Source organism: Carcharhinus amblyrhynchos, chromosome 2, assembly GCF_965287045.1.
Source record: "Carcharhinus amblyrhynchos chromosome 2, sCarAmb.v2.hapA, whole genome shotgun sequence".
Lineage (NCBI taxonomy): Eukaryota > Metazoa > Chordata > Chondrichthyes > Carcharhiniformes > Carcharhinidae > Carcharhinus > Carcharhinus amblyrhynchos.
Genome location: NC_137325.1, coordinates 57,289,044 through 57,298,094, shown reverse-complemented (window position 1 = coordinate 57,298,094; position 9,051 = coordinate 57,289,044). Strand labels below are relative to the sequence as shown.

Below are 9,051 nucleotides of genomic sequence, written 5' to 3'. Positions count from 1 at the left end.
GGAACAGAGAAGTGCTTTTACTGATTTTGGACATTGTGTGGTCAGATCGGAGGAGGAGACGATCCTTACGGCTGGCCCACCCCAAACAGCCCCTGCCCAGCATGACGAGACCATCCCACCTCATCTTCCAATATTCGAGTGCCAGGGATAATTCCTTTGTCCTGCTTCTGCCAGATTTTCTACTCCCACTCACCACTTGCAGCTGGATTGAAGGTAATAGGCTCTCAGGGCCGATGCAGATGACGTCCATGAGTAAAACTTCTTGGGCCTCATGTTGGTGCGGTGGGGACCCACCGGATTGCCACCCGCCCTTCCTTCCCTCACAAGCACTACTCTCTCAGTTGAAATTGGAGCTTAAATCTCCCAGCCAAAATAGAATCCATTTAAGCACTATATCTGCTTCCATCACGAGCTGGCTGACATTGAAGTGAGTGAACATTAGTATTCTGTGTGCCTTGATTCCAAACATCAATTGAGAGCTTCTGAAACTCATTACTTGCCAGAATTCGAGTCACGACTAAGGCCTTTTGTCTCTCTGTTCATTGGATCTGAACCCTAAGCTTCACTGCAATCTCTCATGTTTTGTTTGCCCATGTCACAACTCATCTTCCTGCCGAGTGATCTCTCCACCTGTACTTTTTAGATCTGAACTGTCCTTCATATTGCGTACATCTCAATCTCAACAGTTCTCTTTCCATTCACTACCATTTCTTACTGCGAGCTTTGCAACCTTTGAGCACATTGTGTTCTCAGAGTGTAGACATGAGCATGCCTTTGTACAAGTTATAATGGAGCTTACAACACTCCTCAACCTGAACCACAGTCTTAAGCAGACACACACTGAGATTGCAATGCTCCACTGAACAATAATGGATCACATTATGTTCTAATGAGTGTATTTGAATGCCAAGCATCCCTTTGAATTGATTTTTTTTGCTTTTCAAATGCAGTAATTGAATCTTAAATGGATGTGGTAAGAACCATGTGACGTAGACATAATACTCAGTTTGAGAATGATAATTTATGTAAAAATAAAGCACCTTTTGCCGTTGGAGATTTCTCAGGCTTTCACATTACGTAATTCATTACCCTTTGTGCATTCTTTATTCTACAAGTAAACTCACTTGGAACACCATTTAAATCACTTTTGTTACTTTCAAGATGGTACACCCAGTAAAGTGGATAATAAAGTTGCTACTTTTTATCTGAATAACATGTTAACCCTTTAAGGATTGAAAATTTTAGCTGGATTTTCCAGTGTTCCCAATGTTGATCCATGTCAAGGCCTAAGCCTACCACAATATTAGAACGCCCATTAGTGCAACCAGCCAGGTGGCAGCCTCTTAATTGGCTTGCTATCCCATTATGGAAGACAGGTGGGCTAGCAAGATTGAAGGCCCACAGTGATGTCAGGCCATCCGACCCATTGGGATGTGTGTGCAATGTTGAGGCAGGCAGCTGAAAGCAAGGGACCTCAAAATGGAGGCACTCTTAGCAGCCTATATTGTAGTCAAAAGATTAAAAGATACAAGGTCAGCAGGATCTTCATGTTGGAAGGTAAAACCCCTCTACTGGATAATTAGTGGATGAGGTTGCTGCTGGGATATTGCTGCCATTCCACTAGTGGCTCTTCTGATGTTGATAAAATACCACCATCTGCGCTAAATGGACAACAGAAAATAACCAAATCCAATGAGACACATGCTTATTATATAGATGTCAACTGTGACTTGATGAGTAGTGTTGTTGCCTGTGTCACATGGTTTAGGGTCAAAAGCCTATTGTTGGCTTTAAGCACAAGATTAAAACCTAAGTTCCAATAGAGTGTTGAGGGAGGACTGCACTGTTGAAATGTTAAGTTGAAGTCACATCTGTCCACTCAGGAGGTGTCAAAGTCTCACGGCAATATTAAGCAAAGATCTAATTATCCCTGCTGTCCTGATGAATATTCATGCCTCAATTAATGTCAGAAAAACATATTATTTGATTATTATAGCATTGTTTTTCTCATGAGCTTGCTGTGTGCAAATTGAGTGCTGTGCTTCCGACATTTCATGATGTGGAGATGCCAGCGTTGGACTGGGGTAAACACAGTAAGAAGTCTCACAACACCAGATTAAAGTCCAACAGGTTTACTTGGTAGCAAACGCTACTAGCTTTTGGAGCACTGCTCCTTCGTGGAGTGGGAGTTCTGATCACAAACAAGCATATAAAATCACAAACTCAATTTACATGAATAATGATTGGAATGTGAGTCTTTACAGGTAATCAAGTCTTAAAGGTACAGACAATGTGAGTGGAGAGAGGGTTAAACACAGGTTAAAGAGGTGTGTATTGTCTCCAGACGGGAGAGTTAGTGAGATTTTGCAAGTCCTGGCAAGTCGTGGGGTTACAGATAGCATGACATCAACCCAAGATCCTGGTTGAGGCTGACCTCGTGTGCGAAACTTGGCTATCAGTTTCTGCTCAGCGACTCTGCACTGTCATGTGTTGTGAAGGCCGCCTTGGAGAATGCTTACCTGAAGATCAGAGGCCAAATACCCGTGACTGCTGAAGTGTTCCCCAACAGGAAGGGAACAGTCTTGGCTGGTGATTGTCAAGCGGTATTCATTGATCCGTTGTCGTAACGTCTGCGTGCCCCCCCCTCCCCCCAATCTACCACGCCTTAGGACATCCTTTCCTGCAGCGTATCAGGTAGACAATGTTTGCTGAGTTGGAGGAGTGTGTACCTGGTGGATGGTATTCTCACGTGAGATGATGGGATCCGTGTTAATGATCTGGCACAACTTGCAGAGGTTGCTGTGGCAGGGTTATGTGGTGTCATGGTCACTGTTCTCCTGAAGGTTGGGTAGTTTGCTGCGGACAGTGGTCAGTTTGAGGTTGTGCAGTTGAAGGCAAGAAGTGGGGGTGTGGAGATGGCCTTAGTGAGATGTTCATCTTTACCAATGATGTGTTGAAGGTCCTGGAGAAGATGTTGTAGCCTGTCCACTCCGGGGAAGTATTGGACGACAAAGGGTACTCTGTCCACCGTGTCCCATGTTTGTCTTCTGAGGAGGTCGGTGTGGTTTTCGCTGTGGCGTGTTGGAACTTTCGATCAATGAGTCGAGCACCATATCCTGTTCCTATGAGGGCACCTTTCAGCGTCTGGAGGTGTCTGTTGCAATCCTCCTCATCTGAGCAGATCCTGTGTATACAGAGGGCTTGTCCATAGGGGATGGCTTCTTTAACATGGAGAAGTGGAGCATCGTGAGATTATCCGTGGGTTTCTGGTACAATGTGGTGCTGCATCCTCCTACATTTCAACAGTGATTACAATTCAAAAGAACTTCATTTGAGATGTCAGTTGGCCATAATAAGCATTATATAAATGTAAGCCTTTCATGTTTTTACACAGTCATAGATTTTTACTTTCCTGAGTTGAGGAAGAAGAGAGTATAGAACACTAGGGAGAGGGAACTATCTCCCAGCTAACAAATGAAGAGAAGGTGGTCTGGAAGTCAGTGGTGTCTACAAATGCCTGGTCACTGAAGATAGAGTGACATGGAGCTCTCAGTTACCTAATGAAACAATTCAGTATCAATGAGCCACATGTCATGCAGCAATCAGTCATGCTGAATGAAACATGATTATCTCCAGAATAATAACTTGCAATGCTCTTACCTTACCTGTGCTTGTTGATGCTTTTTATCCTGCATAGCGTCTTCAAACTGCTGCAGAATTTGTACGATCATAGAATCCTTACAATGCAGATGGGGGCCATTCAGTCCATCAAGCCTGCACTGACGATAGTCCCACCCAGGTCCAAATTGTCAGAAAAACCCATTTGGTTCACTCATGTCCTTGAGGGAAGGAAATCTGCTGTCCTTGCCCAATCTAGCCTACATGTGACTCCTGAGCCACAGCAATGTGACTGACTCTCAACTGCCCTCTGAGCCAGAGCAACAAGGGATGGGCAACAAATGCTGGTCAGCCAGCCACTAAGGGGCAATTTAGCATGGTCAACCACCTTAACCTCACATATCTTTGAATAATAATGGAGGAGCTCAACCTGTGAGTGCTAAAGGTGAGTGAAGTGGTTACAACCTTCAGCTAGATCTATCTCAGCCTTCACCTGAGTTCCCACCACCATGAGAGCTATTCTTTTACCCAACTAAATTCACTTTGTGTAATATTGCGAATTGGCTGGGCGCACTGAAGACAGCAAACGCTGTGGCGCTGAATATTTCTGCTTGCAGATCAACAATTAGTTGTGCCACTAGCAAAGCTGTTCCAGAACCTTTATAACATGGGCAACTACCCGACAGAGCAGAACATTGCCCTGATCTACCCCATCCTCAGAAATCAGGACAAATCCACATTGGCCAATTCCTGCTCCATGAGTCTGCTCTCAATCATCAGCAAAGTGATGGAAGTTGTTCTTGACAGTGTTATTATGTAGCAGTTGTTGAGCAGAAACCTGCTCACCACGTTCGGTTTCCTTTTGACTCCTGGGGGGTGTGTGATTTTCCAGCCACGCACTTCCCAAGACTGGAAATCCCCGCTCAAGCTCAGTGGACTTTTAAATGATCCATCAAATTTTCATTACAGCATTGGTCCAGACGTGAACAAATAGCTTAATTTCAGAGATAAGCTGGGGACTTGGCTGACCTTGACATCAAGGCAGCATTTGATCAAATTTGGGACAGATAAGTTTTAAGTTGAAGTTTATTTATTAGTGTCTCAAGTAGGCTTGCATTAACACTGCAATGAAGTTACTGTGAAAATCCCCTAGTCGCCACACTCTGGTGCCTGCTCGGGTACACTGAGGGAGAATTTAGCATGACCAGTGCATCTAACCAGCATATTTTTCGGACTGTAGGAGGAAACTGGAGCACCCAGACGAAACCCATGCACACAAAGGGAGAATGTGCAAACTCTGGACAGACAGTGACCCAAGCTGGAAATTGATCTAGGGTCTCTGGCGCTGAGAGGCAGCAGTGCTAATCACTGTGCCACTGTGCTGCCCTAGGTAGTATTTGGTAGTGACAATGTTACTTGACTAATAATCCAGAGGCCCTAATTTATAATCTAGGGATAAAAGCAAATTTCTGCGGATGCTGGAATCTGAAAAAAAAACAGAAAATGCTGGAAAGTCTCAGTAGGTCTGACAGCATCTGTTCAGAGGGAACAGAGCCAATGTTTTAAGTCTGATGACTCTTCATCAGAGCTGTTGGATAGGGTAGATGGGTGTGGGGAAAATTCTCCACTGGCTCAAGTCATACACACCTTGAGGGAAAATAGTTGTTGTTGGGAGCCTATTGTCTGAAATCCAGGACATTGTTTCAGGAATTTTTCAGGGTCACATCTTTGGCCCAACCATCTTCAGCTGCTTAATCAATGTTCTTTTCTCCATTATAAGGTCAGAAGTGGGGAAGTTTGCCAGTGATTCCCACTGTTCAGTACCTTTCACATTTCCTCAGATAATTGAAGCCGTCCATGCTGGCATACAGCAAGACCTGGACAATGTTTATGCTTGGGCTCATAAGTGGGAAGAAACATTTGCACAACGCTAGAGCCAGTCAATGGTTATCTTCAACAAGAGAGAATCTAATTATCACCCCTTAACATGTAACAGCATTACCATCACTGTATCTCCCCTGTGGATTGCCCATTGACCAGAAATTTAACTGGACCAGCCATTTTAATACTATGGCTATAACAGCTGATTAGAGGCATTGATTAACTCACCTGATTCCTCAGAGCCGGTCCAGCATCTATGGGCACAATATGGGAGTGTGATAGAACACTGCCCACTTGGCTGGATGAGTGCAATTCCCACAACATTCAAGAAGCTCCATCACATCTAGGAAAAAGTAGCCTGTTTGACTGACACCCCATCCATCACATCAAATATTTACTGCCTCCATCACCAGTTCACAGTGACTGCAGTGCATGCCATCTTCAAGTGGCACCACAGTAATTCACTGAAATACCTTCAGACTGTGACCTTGACCGATAAGCCAGTGGGTGCAAATTCCCTTACCAATAACATACCATCCTAACTACATATATTGCCATATTTTTCAGTGTCAGTAAGTGAATATCCTGAAACTCCCTAATCAGCTTTACCACATGATGTGCAGTAGTTGAAAACGTTTATTTCATACAGCTTCGCAAAGGCCATTAGGGATGGGGTCCTTAGCTTCGAAGGCCACAGTCTGTAAAGAAAAATGCGTTAATTGGAGTTTGCAGTCGTACAGACTGCAGTCAGCACAGGACATGAGCAGGTTTGATAAGAATGTGCTCTAGAGGAGGAGTGGCTGCCATTCTGGAGGATTGATTTGTGATGTGGCCACTGCTTTTGTGCCTTTTCTCACAGTCAGTCAGTCTTTTCTCCCACTCTCACTGGCTGCATGAAAAACTTTTTTATTTCAATTACCATTTCCATCCAAAGAAAATCCATTCATTTTATAGTACAGACAGGAGGGAAGTAATCCAAAAAACGTTCTCATTTACATTGTTGCCTGGCTCTCATTCTCCCCAGAGTATTTCTGATGGTTAACAAGTCATTCTGTCTGATTCATGTAAAATAGAGAGTAAGACCTTTGTCTGAGGGCTGATATTAATTGTGCTCTACTCCACTCCAATTTACAAAGACCCAAATACAGTGATGTAACAATACTCTGTCTCAGTGATGAGTGTGTACCCTTGAGCCTCACTGGCCATAAATAAAGTTTTATCCATGTTCCCATTATTTTGTATGTGTTTTTAGTTGCCAATACTAACAGACCTTGCACTTGTTTTATGATCTATCAAACCCATCTATTAGAGAAATGTGTAAGACTGTGCTTTGCAGACTCTTACAATTCCAATATGACATATAAGATGGTAGGAAATTAGGTATCCTGTGATTACAAAATGTTTGTTCATTTATTTTGTTTATTAGTCACAGGGAGGCTTACATTAACATTGCAATGAAGTTATTGTGAAAATCCCCTAGTCGCTGGCACCTGTTTGGGTACACTGAGGGAGAATTTAGCATGGCCAATGCAACTAACCAGCACGTAGGACTGTAGGAGGCAACCAGAGCACCCAGAGGAAACTCTTGCAGACACTAGGAGAACGTGCAGACTCTGCAAGACAGTGACTGGAGTAGGGAATTGAAGTTGGGCCCCTGGCACTGTGAGGCTGCAGCGCTAACCACTGTGCCACCATGCAGCTTGGATCGGGCAACAACATCGCGTTTTACTCTGTTGGATTCATGGAATTTTTTCATGTAAATGAAAGGAAAATTGAGTGCCCTGTGCCAGATTGCCATTACTCTGGGAACTCTTGTTGTCTGCAGGCAAGAGTTTGGATATCCTTTTCTGATAGGTCATCTGTTGATGTTTGAAGTGCAATTGGAAACTTACCAGTACTTTGTATTGCAGGCAGCGTGCTTCCAACTCATTAAACTGCAGTTGTACCCCATATACACTTGAGGAAAGCATCTCTTGAGTTTAGCTCTTGCCGATCAGGACTAAAGCTTTCCAGATTGGATAAATGCCACCAGGGAGAGCTTGTGCTCCATATTTAGCAAACAGAAAGTCTGTGTTTTTCACAAAATTGGCTTGGAGACTCATGTATGGAGATGTTTTTCTGCATCTGTCACACACCCCACTGACCAAAAATAAAAATAATTCAGTTGTGTCTCCATGCACTGTGTATTGTCACTTGTGGAAGTATTTATTTCACATGACAGCTCCCTCCCATACAGTAAGCTCCAGCACAGTCTAAAAGAGTATCATATTTGTATTTGTTGCTACTTTTGCATGCAAAAATGTTATGAGTGATAAAATGTTATGAGCGATAAAGGATTATACATGACAGAACATTCCAATCATTTATTCATGTGATTAATAATATAATTAATGAGTAGTCTTATATGGATTTGGCTTCTGGAATGGGCATTGTGCAGGATGCAGAGCTGTGACAATTCCTCCTTGTTTCAGCTTTGACGTTTTGGTTCATCCTCGCTTCAGTTTTCAGAAGGCTTTCTCTGCAGTTCCAGTCGTGGAAGCAATTATGCTGCCTGAAAAGACATCCTTTTTCCACAAGTTGCAACATTTTGCTAAAACTCTGCAACTGGATGGAAGTAAAATAACATTTTAGCATTGCTTTTTTTTTTATTCCAATTCAATCAAATCAAGTCCAATTCAGAATCTCAACAAGTTGAGACATTCTCGACCCAAGCTGAGAAGACAGGGTTCTCAACGCCTGTCTTGGGCTTGATCTACATGATCCAAGCTGTTTGGAGTAGGCATAGCTCCTCCTCCAAGGCTTGATCTTATTTGCGTCTTAGCCAAAAGGCCGAGATGCCGCTTTTAAAAATTTCTTCAAATGAAGCTGGAATGTAACCTAATGACTTCAACCAAGCACAGCTTGTCGATACTACGCTTGATCTTAGCCAAAAGGCCGAGAAGCAATCTGTGTGGGGTAAGTTTAAGAGCAGTCAGGAATTTGGATACAATTTGGGGAAATAAGACTCGCTGAAACTTTATGAATAAAGGTAAAATTTATACACACGTAGCAACTTGTGTAAATGCTGGGATAGGGAACAGCAAGGGACTATTTCTTTGGGGAAGACCATAGTGTGATGGGTGGATAGAAATAAGGTGGATGGAAGTATCATAAAGATTTGCCTATCTACTTTCAGAACGGAATGTTAATATCCTATTCAAAGTTTAAATGTTTCTGGACAGTCCTCTGAACAAAACAAACTGACTTAAGCAGTCACAAGACAAATTTGATAGGTAATCTGCTTTGGCTCAGTTGGAGACACCAAGCTGATGTCCCTTCTGTCTTCTCAGCTATCTGCAAAAGATCCCTGCCATTATTGCGAAGAAGAGAAACTGAGTTATGTCCAGCCAACTAAAATACTAGCTGGACTCGGAGGTCATACTTAGCAGGAAAGATTGAACTGACTGGGCATCTTTAGGCTCGGTTGGAGTAGACGGATGGATGACCTGAATTATAGCTGCGTCATTGCTGCAGCACGTCACTGGACTTAAATCCCGAGTCAGTGCCATGAAT

The 9,051-nt window shown here is 43.2% G+C and overlaps 1 non-coding gene across 1 annotated transcript; it reads right to left on the bottom strand.

The window, feature by feature from the left end:
- Nucleotides 1–8,246: 8,246 nt before the first annotated feature.
- On the bottom strand, nt 8,247–8,445 carry LOC145361905 (U2 spliceosomal RNA). Its single transcript, XR_013889890.1, has one exon. It is a non-coding gene; the product is annotated as a U2 spliceosomal RNA (small nuclear RNA).
- Between the last annotated feature and the right edge of the window lie 606 nt (nt 8,446–9,051).